The 24,498-nt window shown below is 37.0% G+C and overlaps 1 protein-coding gene across 3 annotated transcripts in view; it reads left to right on the top strand.

The window, feature by feature from the left end:
* The first annotated feature begins 6,865 nt into the window (after positions 1–6,865).
* Positions 6,866–24,498, top strand: part of LOC129726736 (E3 ubiquitin-protein ligase TRIP12) — a 33,011-nt gene continuing 15,378 nt past the window's right edge. Inside the window, exon 1 of one of the 3 annotated variants that reach the window (XM_055683777.1) lies at positions 6,866–7,474. The gene's annotated coding sequence lies outside the window, so the exon portion shown is untranslated. Of the gene's footprint in view, positions 7,475–7,643; positions 7,721–10,454; positions 10,687–24,498 lie in introns of those variants that run through there. The other 2 variants (XM_055683778.1, XM_055683776.1) reach the window with 2 other exon arrangements.

The raw sequence follows: 24,498 nt of genomic DNA, 5'->3' as shown, positions 1-24,498 counted from the left end.
AGCTATTAACTCTTCAAATTAAGTGTTTTATTTGTCCTCAAAAGAACAATTGTTCAATTCCATATCGGATATGATGCAATCGCATCTCTGTAATATTACCGACAGTAATATTCTTCTAAACAAAATGATCCTACTTTTCCATTAGAGGAAGTGCCGGCTGATGTACCGCAAAAATCTCGCCCGATCGCTCGCGTTGGCGTTCAGCCTGGCAGAGGCCTGAGACGTGGTGACCAACCACAGGGCAAGTGATTTGTGAAGGCAGTGAAGGCAGCCACAGGCGCGACCCGCTGCTATGGTCTGTTACTGCTGAGTGCCGATATCTGCTGTTACTGCGTTCAACGTTGTGAACGGTCCATCCAGTTCACCTTCCGACTAATGAATGTAGCTAGTTTTCCCAGAAACACTCTTTTATAGCCGAAGGGTGCTACGTAATAGGCCACGCCTTTCAGTTCAGGTTTACCATTTCCTTATGTTCTTTAGACGAATTATTCCACAATTCGCATTTGATTTTTGTATCCAGCGAATAAACACCGATGGTGCTCTCACACACGCAACGGTTTTAACCCGTATCTTATTGCGGTTTGTAACATCAAGCGATTTCGCTCGCTGTTGCGTGTTGCATCATGTTGCAACTTGGCAACTGGGAGACGACGAAATTCTGTTACTGCTGATTGATTGAATCGACTTCATATTAGCTCTGCATAGTCGAACTAACTGTCTTTGTGAATGCGGTCTAACAGGGCAGTTTATTATTCAATGTCGGTTATGCTGATCGCAGCCTTTGCGCTGCCCCTACAGTGGGGAGTTTACTAAATAAAGTAAAAATTAGACAACTACAACAGAATTTGATTGCATCCCGCACAGAATGTCTGCTTGTGTTGATGCCAGAAAATTATTAACCTTCAATTATTTGATTATTTTCCTTGAAAAAAGCATGTTGCGGTTCAAAGTTGGTTGCTAATTACAACCTTTGAGCTGCCCTAACATTGGGGGAATTAAGATACACGGACAACATGCACTGTGGAAGCTATTTCACATTCAGTAAATTAGACGGGTGCGACAAATTTAAATTGTTAGGATGCAACACAGAATGCTTGCTTGCGTTGACAAAAATTATTAACTTTCAATGACTTGTTTATTTGCCTTGAAAAAAGGCATTTTGATGTTCAAAATTGGATTTCCTGATGGCAATCTTCATGCTGCCCCAACACGGGGGGAATAATAGCTGTCTGGCGACACATGCTGAGAAAAACCGCACTGCTCCTGAGATGTGGTGATCAACCACAGGGCTAGTGCTGCTGCTAAGGAAGGACGACTGCTGTTGTCGCTGTCTAGAACTGTTATGAGCGGCTCCGGCTGAAACAGGCTCTTATATAGGCCAACTAGCATGTTTTCAATTGCAAGGTATATGATCCTGTCGACCGTGCTTGGGAAGCAAGCATATAACGACCAATCAGAGGTCGAATTTTTCGTTTTGACAAGGCTTGACTATTTTCAATAGTACAATAGTGTGAAAAATAAAATTACAATTATCTTATTTTGGGAAGAATCTTAGAAGATTTTCCAATCTATTGCTGCAAGAACGAAGGAAATCCACCGAATACTAACCGATTTATTAGCATTTGAAATTGGACATATTTTCCACTTTTTTCGGTTTTAGATTTTCATTTCACATCCCTATGTAGCCGAACTTCCTGAGAGAAGTATTCTACTTCAAAAGCGCAGGAGGTGGAGCCAATTGCAACATTTTCGTTGTTTCAACACAAGTTTAAAGAATGAAACCGCAATGTGTATGAACTTATGCATGGAATTTGATAACAACATGGTAAATGCTGCATGGTAAAATTTCAGCTACGAAGATGCATCGTAGCAGTAACTAGGGCACAATAGAAACTTTATGGCGTTGTGGTTAGATTGTAAAATGGCAAATGATCAGAATGGAAAGAGATTGTCTGTATAGCGATTTATCTTTGATAATTTCCAGAAATTTGCGGATTCAACTCCAGTTATCAATTTCCATTCAATTTTCTCGTATGTACTATTTACGTCATTTGCTGTAGAAACACTTGCAAGCTCATGGCTCAGTTTTTAATATTGCTTCTCTTATCATGCCAATGATCATTACCAGTTTTTAATTTTGCTTCTTCAATTCATCAGTACCTCAGCGTGATAATGAAATTCAAAGCAATTTATCACATTTCGTTTTAGAGACCCACTTTTTGAACGACTTGTAGTCCAAGTACCCAAAAGTTACAACGCAGTAAATAACCTCATTTCAAAAACAAATACAAGGCGAACGATCGAGCAAAAGTTGCTGTTACATGGCTTCAGAACATGACAGCAACTTTTAAAAGAATTTTTGTGTGTTTGTTTTTTGTATCTCGCAAGCATCACGTTGGCAACCTGTATGCTCCACCCACTGGATCTATTCAGTGAAGGTTAGGTTTTCAAATGCCGTTTACACGTTTCAACAACAAATCCAACCACGTGAGTGACGTTGTTGGTGTAACGTTTTTTGAAGCAGCGATGCAACTTTAGTTGTTGTTTGTTTCTTTACAATTTCATCGTAGTAACAAAAAATGTTTCTTAAAACCTCGGAATTTCATTGGTGCAACAAATGATCACAATTTATTTTTTTATTATGTTTCAATTGTTGCTTGGGACTGCATGAATGGCTTTGATTTGTTAGTACCAAATCAATTGTAGATGGATTCCTAATAGAAGAATAACATGTAGGACCATTTGGAAATAAAACTGAATAAAATCCAGCCGAGCAATCATTAAACAATATTTTACCATTGGAATTGCTTTGAGCATTATTCCAAGATCGATGTTTCGCATTAAAATCACCGATGATTAAAAATTTAGATTTATTTCTTGTGAGTTTTTGCAAATCTCCCTTGAAATAATTTTTTCGCTCACCAGTGCATTGAAAAGGCAAATACACTGCGGCTATAAATAAAATGCCAATACTTGTTTCAATTTCAATTCCCAAACTCTCGATAACTTTGGTTTCAAGATGGGGTAAAACACGATGTTTTATTCGACGGTGGATAACTATTGCAACTCCACCACCGGCAACATCAATTCTATCAAACCTATAAACTATAAAATTTGGGTTCTTTTTTAGTTTAATATTTGGCTTCAAAAGCGTTTCAGTCACAACTGCAATATGCACATCGTGGACTGTTAAAGAATTGAAAAGTTCATCCTCTTTCGCTTTTAAAGAGCGAGCATTCCAATTTAGAAAATTTACAGCATTATTTAAAATCATTGCTGAATTTCAATTTCATAAAAATATTAGTTGTAAATTTTATACCTTCTTGAACAGCCTCGTACATCGAGTTACAGTTCAACAAAACGGACATTAGCTGCAGCATGGATTGTTGTAGGTATTCAATCTTTTCGGGAGTTGGATTACCTAAATCAATACTGGCTGACTTTTCAGCACCAAACACGAATGGTTTGTTACTGTTTGAATTTGAAATATTACCTGAAAGGACACTGGCATAAGAACAGCCTGGTGTTGCCTGAACAGGATTATTTTTCTGAAATTTGTTATCTGAATTTAAATTATTACCTACAGACACACCTGCTAATGAAAGTGCTGGTGATGCCTGAACAGTACTGAAAGTCTTTTGATTACCCACATTGACAACAGGTTGTTTAGAATTCCTACGTTGTCTAGAAGCAATAATTTTTGACCTTACAGGACAACTAAAGAAATTAGATTTGTGATTTCCCCCACAATTTACACATTTGAAACTATTAGTGGTTTCTTTCACGGGGCAGATATCTTTCGTGTGACTAGTGTCACCACAAATCATACATTTTGCAGCCATATGGCAGTTTCGAGTTCCATGACCATAGGCTTGACAATTCCGACATTGCGTAAGATTATGGATTCCTCCATGTCTCTTGAAATTTTCCCACTTTATTCGCACGTTGAATAAAATACGTGCTTTTTCTAAACATTTTAAATTATGTACTTTGGTACGATCAAAATGTACTAAGTAATTTTCCTGGTGTATTCCAGTTTGAAAAATTTTGGCATTTGCCTTTCGTTTCATCAAAATTACTTGGTTGGGGGCAACCATGATTTATTTCGGGGAACTTTGTTTAGCGATTTTCTCCACCACTATAATCAAGACTTCTTTTAAATTATTTTTACGCTTTTAAGTTAAAAAGCTTACAATTAACCTTAACCGTTTGTATCAGCTAGCGAGACAAATTATGAAGCACTCCAATGGATCTAAAAATAATTAATTGTTAATAACTGCATTAAATTTATAAAATTAACTTACGGCTCAACTAAACCTTCACCAAGCTAATAATTGGGTATGCAAATTTTATACTATCGTAATAATTTTTTACAACAATCTTGAGCGACTTTAGAACGTGAATGCACTTGAAGAATGGTGTGGCTATAATATTCATAGAATGCCGGAAATCAAATGTTTACTATAATCTAAATAAGGTAAACGTCAACGTTTCATTTACCCAATCGCAGGGTTGTACGGTTCGACGTTACAGTATATGTAAATGAGATAGTATATCAACGCTACCTTTAAACATTAACAAAGTTAAGCTAAGCTTTTATTTACATGAATAAATTGATTCGAGCGCATAATTCTGTACAACATATATTATGCTTCGTTCGTCATGCTTACACTGCTGTGTCAACAAACCTTCAAAAACATAGATGAGACTAGCGCCACTGTCTTTCACGGCAGCTTCAGGAAACAAGGCCGATGCCACCGGGTTGAAATTATCGCATCTCATAATTATAGATATGGCAATGCTACATACCTTGCTACCAATATTCATTAATTTAAGAAACAATTTCCAACTTAAAACACCTGAATGGGGTCCTATAGTTTTAAACGGTTTCTTGATTTTTATATATCAGCTGGAAGAGTGCAATTGTCTGAGCAAAACGTGATTTTTGAAAAACGTTTATCGTTTTCATTCGATTTTTAAATGAGGAATAAAAAAACTGCTCGAAAGGTCTTAGATGACGTTTCGCTTATGTACGGTATATGTCATTTAAGGCATTTCGCGCAGATTTTTATCCTTTATTTAAAAATAAAAGGAAAATGATAAACATTTTTTAAAAATCACGTTTTGCTCAGACAATTGCACTCTTCCAGCTGATATATAAAAATCAGGAAACCGTTTAAAACTTTAGGACCCCATTCAGGTGTTTTAAGTAGGAAATTGTTCCTTAAATTAATGAATATTGGTAGCAAGGTATGTAGCATTGCCATATCTATAATTATGAGATGCGATAATTTTTATGCGCTAGTTGTTTATAAACAAACCTACTCGCTGGCAATTTTTTTTTTTTCAATATGGCCGATAAACCGGTATAGCTTTAGGACCCAATTTGCGGTATTCAATTGCCTAGTTAGTCAGGATATATTAAGCACGAAAAAGTTATTCGCTGTTGCTTCGTCTCCAACCCTCCAAAGTGAAAAAACGCTTCCCTACCCCTCGCCTACTTTTTGATCAAACCGTTGCACCATGTTCTACTCATCATGGGCCCAAGCACAATGGATACGTTTGCGTTGCGTTGACGTTAATTTGATAGAAAATATATTGGCTAACTGTCAAATTGTCGCAAACGCAACCGCAACATATCAATTGTGTTTAGACCTTAAGACCTGCTGTCTACTCTAAAGAAAAATTGAAAATTAACGGGTAGAAAGTCATTATAAAAATAGAAAATTGTTCGAAAGTGAAATTTTGCTTATATAGTTTACAGTTCCAAGCGAAGCGAAAAATTTCGCTTGCGAAATCTGTCGTGAAAACCCGTTTGTGGAACACGCAGATATTTCACCAGCCTGCAGTTTGCAGTTTAAGTGAAGCGAATTTCACAAGTTTACACTCCGAGCGAAATGGAAATTGGCTGCAACTGACAGAATATAAACGCACGCAAGTTTTCGCTTGCTGCTGCCTTTTTCACTACCGTTTGCATGCGTGAAAAAAGTAAACCCCAGTGAAAAAGATGAGATCCACATCCTTCGATTTCACTGGATCGAATTTGTTTACAGTTCCAAGCGAAGTGAAATTTTTGCAGGTTGCATTTTTCACGAGCGTGAAAAAATGAAGATTTTGTATGAGATTTTCACTTCGCTTGGAACTTTACATAGGGCTTATGTCGATAACTAGCGAAATCTGTCGTGAAAACCTGGCTGTGGAACACACATATATTTTCTCAAACTTACAGTTCATGCGAAGCAAAATTCATGAGTTTACGCTTCGACCGAGTGAAAATTGGGAGGAACTGGCAGAATATAAACGTACTGAAGTGTCGAGTTTTCGCAAGAGGCTTCTTTTTTCACGAGTGTCGACAAGTGAAAAAGATGCGATCCTTCGATTTCGCTGGTTCAAATTTGTTTACAGTTCCAGTGAAATCTTTGCGGGTTGCATTTTTCACGCACGTGAAAAAATGAACATTTTGTATGAGATTTTCATTTCATCTGGAACTCTGAACAGGGCTTACAACGATGAAACAAAAAAAAAAAACAATGAATATACTGGAAAAATACTACGCTTTGTTAATTTGATGAAAATTTATGGAGTATTTTTTCACGCCGAATGGAAACATATTGCAAGAAAACCGCATTCACGGCTTTGAAGTACACAATGGAATGGAGAAAGATAATTTATACCGGCAAAAAGAACATAAACAGGCTGCTTCATAGAATGTAACAAACTATTCTAGAAAAAAAAAGGCATTTCCTTTTAAAAATGTAGACTGAATGTTGGCATTTTACCCTATTTTGACTTGTTTCTACATTTACAATTCGAGTTAAGTACAAAGAACTAAAATGCGAGCACTTTCAGTTTGCAGTGTAAACCACAGGCAAGCTCGGTATTGATTTTCCATTTTCTCCTGATGGTAAAATTTTTACTCCGATTGTAGGCTGAAAGACTTTGTATCTTACAGTGGGACTTTATTCAAAGTTTTCAAATGAGTCATTAAAGACGTGTGTGTGTTGTGATCAGTGAAAACTATTGCAAATACAACGCAATTTGCTGGAACAAATTTGACACTGGACAAGGAAAAAAACGGTGGTGATAAGAAAAGTGACATTATTTCTCATTATCTCTAGACACAGACCCGAACGAAGCTCGGTCCCTGTTACTATGTGGTTGTCATGCATCGTAAATGAGGTGAGCTTTCCAAAAGGTTGAAATTTTCGTTCATTCCTTTCTACCATAAAACGCTCTGCTGGTTGCTCTGCATTCGAGAAAAAGCAGAGATAAACATTAAGTGCTGTGCAGTTAGTCTGTGTGTTGTGGTATTGGTGTGACAAGTTTAGCTCAAACGAAGAACATGGTGATGATGAATCGAAAACAGCTGTGTATGGATAAAATAAACAGTGCAGGTTAATCGCTGCTATTATAGTGGAGTGCGAAGTATGAGTGTGCCCAGTTGATGATAACAAAAAAACAATTCATACATTAGGTAAGCGTGTTAACTGAGAACAAACGTCATTCTCGCGTTAATTAGTTGTTCGATTTTACTACCTGTAAACGTAATTAGTAAAGTTGGCTGCTTCTTAAGGATTGCATATAATGATTATCTCTATATTACTCCTGTCTCGCCATAATATATATATATATATATATATTACACGTAGATTCTTTATGGCTGTGATTTTGATGCTTTCGACTTTTCCTAATTTCGTGTGTTATGGAGATCTTCCGGAGGGTAAGTACGTATAAGGTATTGACAATTTCTTATTGTTATATTTTAATAACATTTTGTTCTCAAAACGATGGTTTTCTCGCATATCATAAAACGTTATATGTAAGAGTTTAATTCGATAATGGTACCAAAATCGAACGGATTCACGTTATTTGTACCAATCGATAATATATTTTATAAGATTTTCATGTTATTATTAACAAGACATTCCATGATAGCTATTGAAACTGACAAAACGTTTCAAAGTTGGATTTTCGCATACAATGTGCCAATCACGTGCGAGCACTCTATGTATAAATGTCAAGAGTAAACACCAACTGCCTGCTACGATACAATTTACCTTAAACTAACGGTTATGCTTTTTGTGAACTTCAATATTAATAATGCTTCAGTAGATTTCGTAGGATTAAATAATTAAATGCAAACCGAAAGTATTGCATGGCTAATCATGGATTATCTATATACTTTCCAATTGTTAGTGTAAATTCATTTCTAATAAATAATACTTTTTGTATTCGTGCAACGGGAACTAGCACTAGAAAATTTGAAAAAATGATTTAAACTAAACTTATATCTTTTATTATTCTGTTAATCGTAACTTCTTCAGATGTTCTTGTTCATATCATTATCGGTTTCCTTCGTCTAACTGTATACATATTATTTTTTACTTTTATAAATGATTCTGTCCTACAAACTAGAAATATTTTCGAACGTAATCTCAAAATATTTTTTAACAGACAGGTTTTTTTTTGCACATTAAGTCTTAGGATATAACAAATTAGCTAATTATTTTGTGTGGCCAACAACAAACGTCGACTTTTCAATACTGGAAAATGTGTAAAAAGACTTGGCTTTCCCAAATCAGTTTTATTATTCATGGCAATATATATTTTCTTGACTAAGAAGGGAATAAATTAACTACAAGTAACCTAATTGCTATCAATTGCTAGCCGACGAGACTATTCAGATAATCGTAGCAATTGATTATAATGTCTTTTATCAAAAAATAGTAAGACAACAGTAAGCCCATGTTATTCGAATGTACAAAACCAAGGAAGTCACTTCAAAATCATGTTCCGATTTTTTTTTCTAAATTATTTGAAGCGTCGTCGCCTTTGTTAAACAACAGCTTGATCGGATCGATACTGCATAAAGCATCAATAGTCTGAAAATTTGTCAGCAGAACAAAAGTATACTCATTAAACAAAGTTTGAACCATAGATAGAAATGGTATTCAAAAGCAAATGCTGATTTAAACGTACATAACCAAAACCCGACAGTTGTGTGCCTTCCGTTGAGTAGCTTGCATTGTATATGATGTTCTAAATGGTATTCAGTATATTTTCTTTGTTTGATTGTTATTATTTATCATATATCTTTTGACCTAAATCAAAATGTGCTCGCCAGCCCGATGGATTATAGGCCATTCGTTTATTTAGTATTTTATTATCTTTGTAGAAATACGGTTCTGATCCATTCTTCAGTGGAAAAAAAACCTTCGTATGACATGCATTGTATGACTCAAAGTTGTTGGGCTGATCGAAGTAAAAAAAATTAGTAAACGTCACCAATTCATTCTAGTCCAAATCTCTATATTTTCTTCCACTTTACTGTCACGTAATTTGCTTCGTCTGCGAATCGCCCTTTTCTTTTACCCCTTCGAACGATCGGTGCGCCACCGTAATCGCTTCTTGAGCGGACACTGGATAAAACACTTCCAAAAACAAAATTCACTCACACATCTCTGGACAACATGATGGTACCAACACACTTGTGCCGTGCTTGGTGCTCTGTGTGTGTTGGTGTTTTCCAATTTTTCGGACTGCCTCGGGCCTACCAACAGTTGCCAGTATTTCTGTTTCATTTGCTCATGACTGGAAAATATTTGGACTTATTTCATATGATACCTGTCAAGGAAACTGATGTTTGGAATTATTGTTTGAACGTGATGTCAAGTATCGAAATGCGTATCTGCGGAAGAGTAAATTTAAAATTAACTTTTTAAGTTGACAGTAGAATTCAATTTAAACCTTTCATTTTTCGAACTGTGGTTATTATTTACAAATTTCTCAACATAACTAAATCGAAAGTGACTCCGGCTCGGTTTGTCCGCGTTTCGATTCAAACGATATGGATTAGATTAGCTGTTTGCGAATCTAATAATTCACCTAACAGTTTCAGGTCTCTTCAACAAGTTTAAACGTTTGGGAGATTCGCAAGTCATACTTCAGTAAGTTTTTTCAAAATTACCCTAAACAGAATAGATATGTACCATGTTGGTCGTAACTCATGAGAAAATACCTCATACCTAAATACCTACGATACGATCACAAAAATATAACAGCATCACTGGTCGCGAACGAAAAGCGAAACTCGCAAACAGCGTTGCCAGGTATCCAGATTTAGTTGGATTATCCAGATTTTTGAACATGTATCCAGGTAAACAGATTTGATGTCCAATTATCCAGATTTTATCCAGATTTTATTTTCTCTGTTCTGCAAAAAGGTCATAACTTCAAATTTGGCGCGAAATTTTGCAATTTTGTCACCTTAAATTTTACGTACCTCAAGACTTTTATCCGAAGAATTTAACTTTCACCCCACGAAATGACTTCCAGATTTTTTCCAGATTTTTTTTTGCCTTTTCCAGATTTTTGAGAAAATGAACTGGCAACGCTGCTCGCAAACGTCAAGCAGGCAGCAGTCGAACGAACCTCGGCTCAGTTCGGCTCGCCTTGCAAAGCTCACAGACGGCAGTCTAGCAGACATAGAGCACGAGCGCAGAGGCAGGAGCAAACGAGCAAGTCTTTCTTTCCCGTCGTTATCCGTCACAGCGCTCTGTGTGTTGCGACATTTTTTTATTCTTTTCTTTGTTCCGCAAGTGAGGAGATAAGTGGTGAATCGAAATCGATAAAATTACCCAGATTTTCGTGCGTTAGCGGTTCCGATTGTTGGCCGGAAATGGAACTGTAAGTAGAGCTGACCTCCCAGTGGCCAGTTTGGCCGGAAAAAGTGTTAATTATATAATTTCCAACAACCGAAAAGCTAGGTCTGCTGGTACAATAATGGCCGAAGTCACTGCGTAGAGGAAAAAATTACCTTCCAACGCAGCAAAAAAATACGACGAAGTTACCAAATTTGTTACCTTTTTTATTATTCGAGTAGGAAAAATTGTAGTCGATTGTTCGAATGGTTGAAAAATGGCCGAATGACGGTAGATTTTTGTGTAAACAGGGAAGAAACGAGCAGTGAAAAAATCGCCTTAGTTCGGAAAAGTATGGCCATTTTGTGCTGCTGAGCTGCGACTATCGTCATCGCACGGCAGCGAATGATGGGGGAGCGCTAGTGCTACGTATGTACGTTTTTTACTCTGCTTTGGCCCAAGTCAAGTTGCTTCTTGCTTGCTGTTGCTGGGAATATACGTACCTACGACGAAAGAAGTTATAACTTACGGCCCTACCTAGTCTCGATTCCTAGAGTTCCCTCAGGTTGTGGTGACGAATTGTGTATGATGGTGAAATGTTTGAAATTTAAAGTTAGTCACTTGGAGTCGCACCTCCAAGAATTTCCACAATTAATGCAGGTTTGAGTTTATTGATTATATTACCCTTTCGAAAAGTACTGCTAACTTAGCGAAGATAAGTTTTAGATGTTTTTCTACTCGAGAGAAACATTTCAAAAGGTCCTATCTGACATCGATGCTAATCAGAGATAAATGAACTGGAAGTTTTATTAATCTTTTTCAATTGCCAATTTTTACAGAAAATAAAATTTAATCACCTATGATCTTAAGTGCAAAGAAAGAACGTTGTCTTCGCCTCCAATGCTTTTTTTTACCATTTTAAATCTTCCAGGTTTTATTGGTGGTTTTGTTACATAGAACCTATGTTGTTTTCGTTATCACCTATGACCTATCTGATTGGCCTCTTAGTAAATATTAGCGACACATGGAACTTTGATTCAATGGCTCCAAAGACCTTATACGAACCAATATATTTTTATGATTGAAGTATGATATTCGAATTTGAAAATTTTCCATAAAATAGGAATCGATTAGGCGACATCCATAAACTACGTAACGCAAAAAAAAACAATTCTTGGATCCTCACCGCCCCAAATTAACATTATTTCAATTATTTATTACTGTGCACCATTTTCTCCGGGATCCAGATCCGCCTCAAAGTGGTCGGGTAATTTATTTTTAGCCCAACTGCTTTTTTTGGCAGGAACTAACGTTTTTAAAAATGTTGCATAGTATTCCTTTTGTTTAACATATGATATAAGTTTGCTCAAGTCATCTAATTTCACGCTTGGTAGTTCCAGAGGTTCAGATGCTTTTGGTTCTAAACTTACTGTACCTACATTAGGTGCAAAATCAGCAAGAATTGGAATCTCATAAAATGCCATATCACTTATATTTTTTTCAAGTTCGACAAATCCCGGAAATTTACCATGAAATTTATGTTGAACGGCTATATGAACCAATCTTGGAGTGGTGACACCGACTACTGTTGACAGAGACTTAGAAAGAAGGGACGAGGTGAACAGTCATTCGTCCCTAAGCTGTTGTAAGGACGGCCTCCGTCAGTACAGTAGAACGGTAGTGACATGGCCGGGGATGGTATTGACTGTCGAGTGACAAATTAACATCTGAAATCGTTTTTTCAGCTTTGAAATTTAGTTCAATTTTCACTGAAACTTCGATTGGCGTCATCAATTCTCTCTGCGGCATCTAGCATAACAAAATATGAAAAATTACTCAACCCCTAAATAATTCTTCAACTTATCGAGATTAGACGAAACGAACTCCATTTCCTTTTTTTCACTGCGCTTCACCGATAAAAAACATTCATCCAGCTTTGCAACAATTTAATTTTCGAGACCCAATCTGCATCTGTCAAAGTTTTTGTTCGAATAAAAGATTGGCCTACTAGCCGATAAAAAGGTCCAATCAGAAAGCTGTGCGATATTGTGTTATTTTTTAAATTGGACGTTTCAGAGCAACTTGTTTGAACTTCAGGGCAATTTTTTTCGCTTTTGTCGACCAGTGTAATCAACTCGGTAAAACAGCAACGTTTTAAATTAGGTTTATCGAAAAACTATTTTCATATTGCCTATAATGTTTTTGAGCTAACATCTTCTTTAAAAAAATATTTGTCTACACCAGTACACACTGAACCAGAAATGAAATCTAGCAGAACGATTTAACCAATCGATTCTCGATCTTCTACAAAGTTTCTTGATAAAGTAAGAGGTTTCTCGTAAATATGGTGCAGCGATGCTAATTTCTTTCTCTTAACGCTAAAGCTATGCGATTTTCGACAAAGTTATAGATCATAAGATTTTAAAAAACTTCGTAGAACACAGAAAATTTCTATCTCTTCCAAATTCTGAGATCTACGAGTTTCTGTAAAATTTGTTTAAATTTCACGTTTTCTTGTGATAATCTAATGAGTTTACTCTAATCAGTTGCATAAAAATTTGCCCTCGATTAAAATTGAATAATTCCGTTCTTTTCTGCTGAGTACGGATGTTCTTCGAGTACTTAACCCTCTAGTGCCCAAGTTAGTTTTTAGACGAACTTCTATAAAATCACTATGAATCTTCATAAACATTTTTTAAGTATTTATTGAAGCTTTTTCGAGGTTTGACATTTTTTTGAAAAAAATACACAATTTTGTGAAATACATAGTTATCTCATCGTTTAGCAAGTACTAGCAAATCATAATCTTTTCTTTTAAATTGCCAGAAAAATAAACTTTATGTTCTGAAATTTTGTATTTTTGTGATACAGTCGATAGAAGGCAACTTCGATATAACGTAATAATGTTTCAAAATTAAATGACAGCAATTGTTTTTTTGGGTATAATTTGTTCCGAATAAATGTTTTTGAGACCAATAAGTACCGTAAAATGAGATAACATTAACCTATATTTTTTTTCAATGTGCTGTGACTGATTATGACGGTGAAAGTCAAGGTGCTGAACCCTTAATTGAAAGTTTATGTTATTTATAGTCTTGTTGTAGAATTTTTCGATTTTCTAAAAAATTGTTTTCAGGTTGCCCAAATGCGATTTGTTAAAAAAAACATGACTTTTTTGAGCTACGAAACTACTCTTGCACTTTTTGCAATTCATATTTTTTAATTGAGTAGGGTTTTTTTTGAATATTTTGCATGGTAGTTTAGTTATTTGACTCGCAGTTAGGTTTTCCATCACATACAAAAATGCCAATATCTCAGCAAAGTCAAAGTATTTTACGAAAACACTATAAATAACATTATCTTTCAATTTCGGGTTGAGCACCTTGATTTTTTCAACATGGATTTTTTTTGGAACATTCTGCTGATTATGTTTGTCCACGAAAATTGTCTTGAAGAGGCATAGGAAGTGTGTATATAAACACTGTGAGTAACCATCAACAATTTTTCATTAATGGAAGAGGGTTTTCTGTGCTTCGATATACCTGAACGAGAAAAAAGTATAACTATATTTAAATTTGAATGTAACCATAGATTTCTGTGAAAATACACTTGCTTTGTATTTATTGCATGGAATACTTAGACCAGTGCTCTGATACTACACCGAGTGTCTATTAACGATAAAAATTAGTAGTTTTAGTGTAGTGTAGTTTTTTGTAAAAAAAATCACAGGAGGGTTGCATGCAAAGCCACGACCGCAAGATTGAAGTAGAATACTTTTACAAGAAAGATAATCCGGCTGCTTGCTCAATCATTTTGAAATCGGATTTGTTTCGTATATACCGCTTGTTAAGCACAGTATCAACAAATTGTAATAAACATCACACTGCTGTGCATTTGCAGCAGCATTAAACCTCAGTTGCAGTTTATTAATAACCATTCATTATGCTCTTCCAAAAACATTTAGTAGCCTTGAAAAAGGCCGATTGCTGTAATTGCAATTTTCATTCAATTATTGCATAAATGCTTCATGATCAGATATATCCGCTGCAACTGCTACGCTATCCGTAGCCATGTCACAGTTGTGGCCGCTATACGCTACCATTGGTATCCGCTGCCCTAGCTGCCATCGATGCTGAGATCCGCTGCAACTAGTGCGCTATCCATTGCTATGCCACAGCTGTGGCCGCTATCCGCTATCGCTGGTATCCACTGCATTGCTACAGCTGCTACTAAGAAATGACTGCTGTTGTCGCTGTTTAGAACTATAATAAGTGGCTTCGGCTGAAACAGGCTCTTATATAGGCCAAATAGCATATTTTAAATTGCAAAGTATATGATTCTGTCTACCGTGCTTGGGAAACAATCATAACGACCAATAAGAGGTCGAATTTTTCGTTTTGACAAGGCTTGACTATTTTCAACAGAACAATTGTTTGAATAATAAAATTACAATTATCTACATTTGGGAAGAATCTTAGAAGATTTTCCAATCTATTGCTGCAAGAACGAAGGAAATCTAACTTGCCTTATATCGACTGTATCACAAAAATACAAAATTTCAGAACATAAAGTTTCTTTTTCTGGCAATTTAAAAGAAAAGATTATGATTTGCTAGTACTTGCTAAACGATGAGATAACTATGTATTTCACAAAATTGTGTATTTTTTCAAAAAAATGTCAAACCTCTAAAAATACTAACTAACTAATACTAAGGAATACACCGATTTATTAGCATTTGAAATTGGACATATTTTTCACTTTTTACGGTTTTAGATTTTCATTTCACATTCCTATGTAGCCGAACTTCCTGAGAGAAGTATTCTACTTCAAAAAAATTAAATTCATAAAAAGTAAAATTCTCGAGATGTTTAATTTATAACTGAATTTTTGTGTTTTTATTTTCTACGGAGATTTCTTTTTCTTTTCACGGTGTATATTTTTTCTAGAAGGATATAATTACTGTCCAATTTTCCTGAAGACGTTGTACCAATCAAACCAAATGTTTTGGCTTCAACCCTTTAGTGCCTAATGCCGCCTTTTGGCGGACTTCAGTCAAACCTCTTAAAAGCTCCAATAAATACTTAAAAAGTGTTCATAGTGATTTTGCCGAAGCCCTAGAAATTAACTTGGGCACTAGTGGGTTAAATTTGCTCCCTTTCTTCTGTGAAGTTTTCTAGAGCAAAAATTTGAAAATAGTTGCACAATAGAGATGGTCGGGTTTCGGGTTTTCAAACCCGAACCCGACCCGTACTCGACGGGTTCAGGTCGGGTTCGGGTTTGAAATTTTTTTAAAATGTCGGGTACGGGTCGGGTTCGGGTTTTGTGAAAAAAATATTTTCGAGTTCGGGTCGGGTTCGGGTTTGAAAATGTCGGGTTCAGGTCGGGTTTGGGTATTAAAACCCGAAACCCGATTATAAAATCTATTAAATCTCGGGTTCGGGTCGGGTTCGGGTTTCAATGAAATAAAATTTTCGGGTTCGGGTCGGGTTCGGGTTTGAACGAATGAAAAAGTTTCGGGTTCGGGTATTGACCGAAAAAAAAATTCGGGTTCGGGTCGGGTACGGGTTTGAAAAACATCAAACCCGACCATCTCTATTGCACAACTATCTTCAGTTGTACCGTAAGCACGAGTACCTCAAAATTCTTAAATGATGTCAATTCTGTTTTTTTTAATTTAATTTTTGAAACCTGGAATAACTTGTACTGAATGTTCAGAACACAGTTCTCTGTTTGTACGATAGAAGTAGTCTATCTTTTGGAGTCAATTTTTTAACCACAAGTAGAAGAATTATTGTTTCGATTATCTTATTGGCCATTGTTTCTACAGTTTGGATTAGGCTCTGATAAGGCCTTTATCTTATCTCACCCTACTCTGCCCTATTGATTTTGTTTGTTTCTTTCTCACTTTTTCGATTTCACTGCGATAGGAAGTGTCCAAAGCAAACCTCATTAACATAAGTAACGGCCTACAGCGGATTAAACTGTGGTTACACTCGGTGTTGCGTGAGAATTCTCCGCATGGGCCTTCATGACGCTGTGTGGTTACGAGAAAAAAAGGTTACTCATTCGGTTTTCGGTTTTGAGCTTGCACATTCTAAAAGATGATACACACAACCAGTTCCTAATCTTTTTCTCAACACTTGATTTTTATCCAAGCTATTGAGAGAGTGAAATTATTGAGTATGAACCTGCCTGCCTGGTAGGGTCCCACACTCGATGGTGGCCCGTTCTACTTATATTCCCCCGTTTTTCACACATTCACTGTTGAACGAGAATGAACAACACCAGCATATAGACGACTACCAATACCAAAAGCTAGTATAGCACCCCGCTGGATGAACGATCATATTCTATCGCCATCGTCATCGTCGTTGTTGGTGGTTGGCAGTACTGTATTGGGTTGAATCTGCGTGCGAGGTCAAATACTCGCTATTGTCTGACTACATACTTCCGATATGCTTTGTGGCTTTCACGATAACCTCGCTCGCTATGCGACTGGGGAGCATAATTAACATAAACAGTTCACAATGTATGCGATGTTTTAATATGTTAAAAACTCTAACCTTAGTTTTAACTCTCGTCTGACCGTGAGTCTGAGTTGTAGGTATAGATTACTTTTATTATTTTTCATTCAAAATGCTAATATAACTCCCCCCAACTAAGATTTTCGATAGAGCCGCTCGCGAATGGAATCATTTTTTTTTGGTTCTCTTGAAGAGTTCTCGTTCTGGTTAAGTGCTAGAGCAGACAACGATTGACTTTCGTAAGGCCAACAGCTTGAGTTTGCTTCGGCAAGTAAATGCTACACAAACATAAATAAAACAAAAACACCTTGACACAGAGTCATTGGATTTGTTAGAGCGGTTCTTTTACTGTTCTGTTATACTAGTATGAACCATATTAAGAAGTGTTTTTTGAAATACATATTTACAACTTCACCAACGTGACAGCCAAGCATGTGGTCAAATCCATCATGTGACATATGTTAGACCGGAAGCTCAAGAGTTTGGGTGAGTGACCCTTCATAATTCCTCTGAGGCGGCTTCTTACTGTGATCCTGTACATAATTTACTGTCGCCGACAAAATTGTTACATCTTTTTATCGAAAAAAAAGAGAATATTTCGCTTATAGTCCATTTATTCATTCTTCCAATGAAAACAAATAATCGTTTCAATGTTACTGCTTCGTGGTCCTTCAAAACTGCAATGAAAATACGTTCAAACATGTTTCAGATGTTTTGAACCTTATAACGCTGTAATTTTTTTCCTATTCGTTGAAAGATTCTTGTGTTTCTTACTCAAAAAACCACATCCATTGGCATTAATTCGCGGTTTTAATGTTGAAATTTCGAATTGGAAGACAGCCCAAAAAGTTCGAATATGAACAAATAGTTATATTGCCGAAGTCTCGTGTCCAATAAAAGTGTGATTTGTCCGAATCGTTTGGAGTTGATTCATCGACGGTTGGAAAACGACTCAGAGTCACCGGAATGGTACAAAATCTGGGTTATGTTGTGCAGCTAGCAGGGTGGCCACCCAATCGGGAGAACCGGGAAAAATCCTGGAATCGTTTGGAACCGGGAAAAAACCGGGAATTTCACTGAACATTACAAGCCGGGGTGAGATTGTGTCAGTGGGGGTGGGATTGTGCCATACAAACCCATTTTTCGTCAGCCATCTCATGGCGATCACAAGACCAAAATTTCTTAAGAAAGTTTCCTCGAATACTTAACCGAAAAAAGATTAGTCCTGTGACCCGGAAAAGATGGCTGACATCTTACAGTGCATAAAGCAGTTTTTGTTTTTATTCATCTTCCCTTGGAAGCTAACTTGACGAAGGTAAGCTCCCCGGAATAGCATTCAAATGGCTCGAATTTTGCCTAGAGCATATGTCGCCAAGAATATTCACAACCATTGAGTATGCATTCGACGAAGACATTGCTGACTTTCCACCTTGATACTTTTTGTAGAGATCTGATAGCTGCTTCAGGCAAGAAACTTCCTTACTTGACTGTGTTTATTAAGAAGATTCTGATTCTATCGCATGGCAATGCCACGTTGGAGCGAGGTTTCTCCGTGAACAAGGAGTGCGTAGTCATGAATTTGGAAAAAGACAGACTTGTAGCGCAGCGCTTGATGTACGATACAGTACAGGTTGCCGGAGGAGGACACGAAAACGATATTGATGAGGATGCGTGAGCTGCTGAAGTTACGTGTTTTAAGTGTTATGAAAATACTCTTTTATATATTGAATCTTATCTGGTTGAGGTAAAAACGATTCCTTCAAACTTAATTTGGCCTAGAATTCCTCGGTATTGAGTATTATACGCGTTGTTTATAAGATACTTGTAGACATCTCCTCTCGGAAAGGTGACATCCGACGCAGTTTTCGATTTTTTGCGACTATATCTCTTGATTACAATAAAGCTGAACACGTCAAGAAGTGACTTAGAGCATATTGAAATGTAAATCGAAAGTCACGCTTTTTTATTCCTTAACTGCATGGAAAACTACAGAATTCAAAGTACAATTAACCATTAAAAAAATTTGAACAAATCGGGAAATACCGGGTGAAAACCGGGAATTTAATTTCGGGTTTTGAGTGGCCACCCTGAGCTAGGTGTAGTCTAAAGCGTGTCCCACATCAAATTACATCACGGAAAAAAAACGCCGTAGGAAATTACTTAGTTGACCGATCCTCTTCAGACAATAGAATATAACCCATTAGTAAGTTTTTGGCATATTTATTTTATTCAACTTCAATACCATAACCTTACGCATAACTCCAATCATTAGGTTTTATACAACATCTGGTTGCAGCTCTTTCTGTACGAAAACCCACTTTTTCTTCATGTACTCCGCAGATTCGATCTTCTTAGGATGTCTGCTTCATAATAGCGCAGTAGTTTTCGATAGACCTTAGTTCCGGTGCATTGGGGGAGTTCATGTCCTTGGGTATGAAGGTGACCTGTTGGCTTCGATACAGTGTAAACAATACGCTCCAAACTACTTCTACCCAAATTTTTAAGACAAAATATCTAATGGGTAATTTTCTACTGCGTTTTTCCCGTAATACAATTTGATGTGGAACACCCTTTAATATGAATATTATAAAGATTGAAATCGGAATATTTATCATATACACCGAAAACGTGATGTTTCAACAAGCTTCGGCTTCTGGCGAACAATCAGTTCTGGGGTGCTCATAAATTGTAATTCATTTTCGTTGGTCGGTTCGCCCATCTCTAACATTGCTCCAACGGTAGCAGCTTTCTGAAAAACATTACCGATTACCAATTTGCAGCCGGCCTAATACGTTGAAAATATGCTAGAGTATCAACTGTGTTATGATGATCAACATACATCCATAAAAAACTCAAATTACATCAAAAGTTGCGCTAATTTCGCACAATATTGATGTAGTTTCGCACCATCCAACTTTCGCATGTGGCGATAGCAAAACGATGCAAGATTTTTATCTAACGAGCAATTCAAATGTTTACAATGTTTATTTATTTCGTCATGCAAATGTGGACTACATAAAATATTTTGTTACAGTTGTTAATTCGTCTAGACGCGTAATTAGAAAAACAATTGTTTAGGAATGTTGTCTGTTTAAGTCCGTCTTTACTTGTTAATCTCAGTTTTAGTTCTAATCATTCAGGTTGTGTCCACTTGTTGACTGTACAAATAACTAAATAAATGTACCTATAATGCTTACAATCTTGTTCGTGCTAAGCATTATTTCTAGTGAATTGAGTGTTTGATTTTTTTTTTGTGACATTGTTATGCCAATTATGGTTTCGCAATGTAGATTATGCTGCCGCTTACCTACTTTACCTTAATGGTGACAGATCGTTGATCCTTTGCCGAATCCAGAATACGCCTCCACAAAATTCGGTCTTGGGTTGCTCCTCTCCAGTCTCTCCTTACACCCGCTGCTCTGGCATCCTAGTCGACAGCACACATCCAGCGCGTGCGAGGTCTGCCTCGAAGTCGTCGGCCTCTATCCGTCTCTCTGCTACATAGTCTGTGAACAGATTATGTGTCTTCAAGTTGTGCTCTCGAAACTTGTCGAGGATCTGTCTCAAGGTGAGCAACTGGTCCGTTGTAGATCGTCCTGCCCGAAAATCGCATTGGTATTCTACAACAAAGGCTTCCTTCAACGGCCTCAGTCGCTGAAACAGGATACGACAAAGAATTATATAAGCGGAATTCAGGAAGGTTATGACTCGATAGTTACTACAGTAGCAATGGGCGATATTGTATCGGTATCGGAAATATCGATACTTTTGAGGCGATATTCCGATTTTTTGGGTCGATACACAAGCGTCCGATACTCGACCGTATCGATACTGGAAACCGCGATATTTGTATCGATATTCTTTTATGCATACGGACCAGCTAGCTGACATCGCGCCATGTTACAAGGGCTAACATCTCAATGTGTACACGAGGTACACGAGATCACCGCCACTTTTCATACGCTATGTTATGCTCTCTGTCAGTGTCAGTGGAGCCCACACATCGTAGAACCGCTGCGATGTTAGCTGCGATAAAGCAAAGCAAATCGGATAGAGATGCCAGCTAGTTGATACGAGCTGGAACCACTGAAAAGCTGCCACTAGCAAAACTTAGATGGAGAAATAGATAGAGAGAATGTTGTGAGCCAAACGAACCGTCAAAATCTGAGCCAAGCGCAGCATAGGGCCAAATTCGAAATTTGTTTTACTTAAGCCACACATTTAAAGCCAAAAAGGAGTGCTCAGTAATAACGTGTTCTCAAATACTTTCAAAAATAGGCATAGCTCTACGTTGTATTATTAAGCCACAAAATTTATATTGTTTCTCTGACAATTGATTAAAATATTGTTTGTTAACATTTATAATCAGCTTCATTTGTTTTTATTTGAATTAATTCTACTTTCTGCGTTAAAATGCATCCACAAACCCCTCAAACGAAATTCAACGTTATCAGAAATGATGTTTGGCTTCGATTTAGTTGGGATATAACCCAACGAGCGGGAGCCTAACTTAAACGTAGCCCAACTAAACATAGCCCAACGAGCGAAATTTGACTGTATTTCAAAAACAAATATAAGTTTTCTGGTTACACTGTTCAGATCGATTATTGGCAAGCGGAAACTAACTCATGCTTTCCGTCGACACAAGTTAGAGTTCAAGTGAAAAATAAAATTGCAATATTAATTAGTTAGAAAAATTCAGCGGTATACTTCACTATCTTATTTTCGCTGACATATCTAACTTTTTTATGTCATCAACTTCCTCATCAATTAATATGGAAGTGTGTCAACAATTTATACAAATAAGACGGGAGCTTCACAGCCCATTGGGCCAGTGAATACAAATCTTGAAAATATAAGTTAATTCATTTGTTGGCCAAAGCTCAGAATTTCTGCATTACCTGTATGTATTTGTTTGTGAAGTCATTTGATTCATGCTGCTCTAGAGAATGCGGATAGATACCAGAAAAACAACAAAAAGTCGGCACATCAAATTTTCATTGCTGGAAACCACCAACATTTTGCTGATTTTAGGTGTGCTGTGCTTCCAGCAATCTGTTCAGCAAAATGAAATTTGCTGGTTGTCAGCTATGACAATTTGCTGTTCATTCAGGAAAGCATAAATCAATTTGCTGGTTAACAAGTTAGTTCAAGGGAACCATGTTTCCGTCAGGCACCAGATTCCATCCGCCCATCGGATCATAGGCAAATTACTGTTGAACTAGAGATGTATAATTATCATTTCAACTTTTAAGTTCATCTAGACCATCAAGGACTTAGCTATGGTCCCATATTCGCTATCAGGAGCTTAGCGATGATCCCGTACCATCTACACAGCGATTTGGCGCGTTTTACTAATGACAGCTTGACGTAAATTTTTTTGCCATATCAATTCTTTTGCTGGATTCCAGCAAACATTCATTTACTGTTTTCTGTTCAGCAAATAGTTTTGCTGTATTTTCGCGAATCACTGAATCGATTACTGGTTTTCAGTAAATGTATTATTGTTTCAGTTGAAAACCGAAATAATGACTCGCGACTTTCGATTTTTTAACCTTAGAGCAAGCGCACCGGTGAGTTGCCATTTGAGTTGCTATTTTCACAACGCTGGCCGTTGCTATTTTGGATAGCAACCGATTTTCGCACCGGTCGTTGCTAATGGGGATTACCAATTCCACTATTTCTTTTTCACACCGGCAGTTGCCAATTTCTGAAGACCGTCATTAGCCAGCGTTGGCAAAATGTTTGTTTGTGATGTATTTCGCATATTTTTTGCGGATCTAATAATAACCAACTTATCCGTCAGTCAATCATTTCCGGAATGATGTACGTTCTTTCTACTTTATAAAATGTTCCCTCCATTTCACGTCACTTTGTTTTAACTTCGTTTCCATTCTCTCAAGTTATCGACAACATAATTCTTTTGCAGATTTTTTTACTTGTGCGTACATAAATTTTTTCATCCTTATATGTTTATTTAAAGTAATTCCGTAAAACTGGGCAACGTTGCAACGTTGGCCTAAATGACTATTCTACTGAAAGCTAGCGAACTGTCATTAGTTGTATTCTGTATTTCATGCTTCCCACAATTTGCTATTATTATTTGAAAATTCGCCGCCAAAAGGAAATAAATATAGTGACGAAGAAAGTGATTTCGCAAAACAAATTTTTTTATACGCGATTAAGAAAATGGTTTTTGGAAAGATTCGGGGCGACTATCAGCCTAGTAAATAGCCAAATATTGACCGCCATACGGAGGAAGGTGCCATCCAGCGTTTTAACAACGGTCTATACCGATGACCATTTCCAACGCCGCTTTCGAACGCATCTTAGGTTGTTTTTGAAGATTGAAACAACGGTAATAGAGAAAAATGGTTTTTTATACAACGACCGAACGAAACGGGAAAAAAGTTGGTAATACTCCCGAGCAGATTTGCTTAAACCTTCCAGGTTTATTGAATAATATTGGCCAACCTTGTGAGGATTTGAGCTTTCCGCATCGTGTAGGTTGCAGACCAAAATGCCAACCAAAATGGTCATCTCAATAAAAAAAACCTATACAAAATGTTTACCTGCCCGAAAAAACACCCTGTGCAAAATTTCAGCTCAATCGGAAATAAAATTGAGTAGTGGTTCACGCCGACACTTGCGTCCTACGACGTGTTTAACGAGCGAGGCTGAGGCCGACCAATTGAGTCCGCATTCGAAACACTCATCATCTTCGTAATATTATTACGAACATTCACTATCGAGCACAAAAAAAAACAACAGTTTGACATTTCATCAAATAGCAACGATTCGGCTCGTTGCTATCGCGTTGCCAAATTTAATAACTCGCTACTACCCGAGGTGGGGATTGCTATTTCCCAAACCAACATAGCAACGCCCGGTACGGTTGCCGCGTTATGGTGGGAGTTGCCAAACTAGCTTTAGAAACTTCAATTTAGCCTTTCAATTTAGGCTTGTCTTATACACAATGCGCTGTATAGCGCATCTGACGCGCAATACAGCGCACTAGATGCGACACTATGCGCATTGTGCATAAGGTAAAAAAATCGAAAGTCGCGAGTCGATATTTCGATTTTCAACTGGAACAAAAATTCAAAAAATGATCTCAGCTATTGTATCGATACTTCTGGTATCGATACTTTTTGACCGATATCTTGGGTATCTCGATACTTTTGGTTCTTCGGGTATCGATACTGAAGTATCGATACTCTCCGTCGTATCGCCCAATGCTATACTACAGTCGAAATTATACTGACGCATCATGCGATTTTCGAGACCATTTTTTGGTTTGTTCTGCACTGTTTTTTTTTTGTTTTTTGTTTATT

Source organism: Wyeomyia smithii, chromosome 3 (assembly GCF_029784165.1).
Source record: "Wyeomyia smithii strain HCP4-BCI-WySm-NY-G18 chromosome 3, ASM2978416v1, whole genome shotgun sequence".
In the NCBI taxonomy this organism is placed as follows: domain Eukaryota; kingdom Metazoa; phylum Arthropoda; class Insecta; order Diptera; family Culicidae; genus Wyeomyia; species Wyeomyia smithii.
The sequence above is the reverse complement of the archived record's forward strand: the minus strand, read 5'-3'. Positions and strand labels throughout refer to the sequence as shown.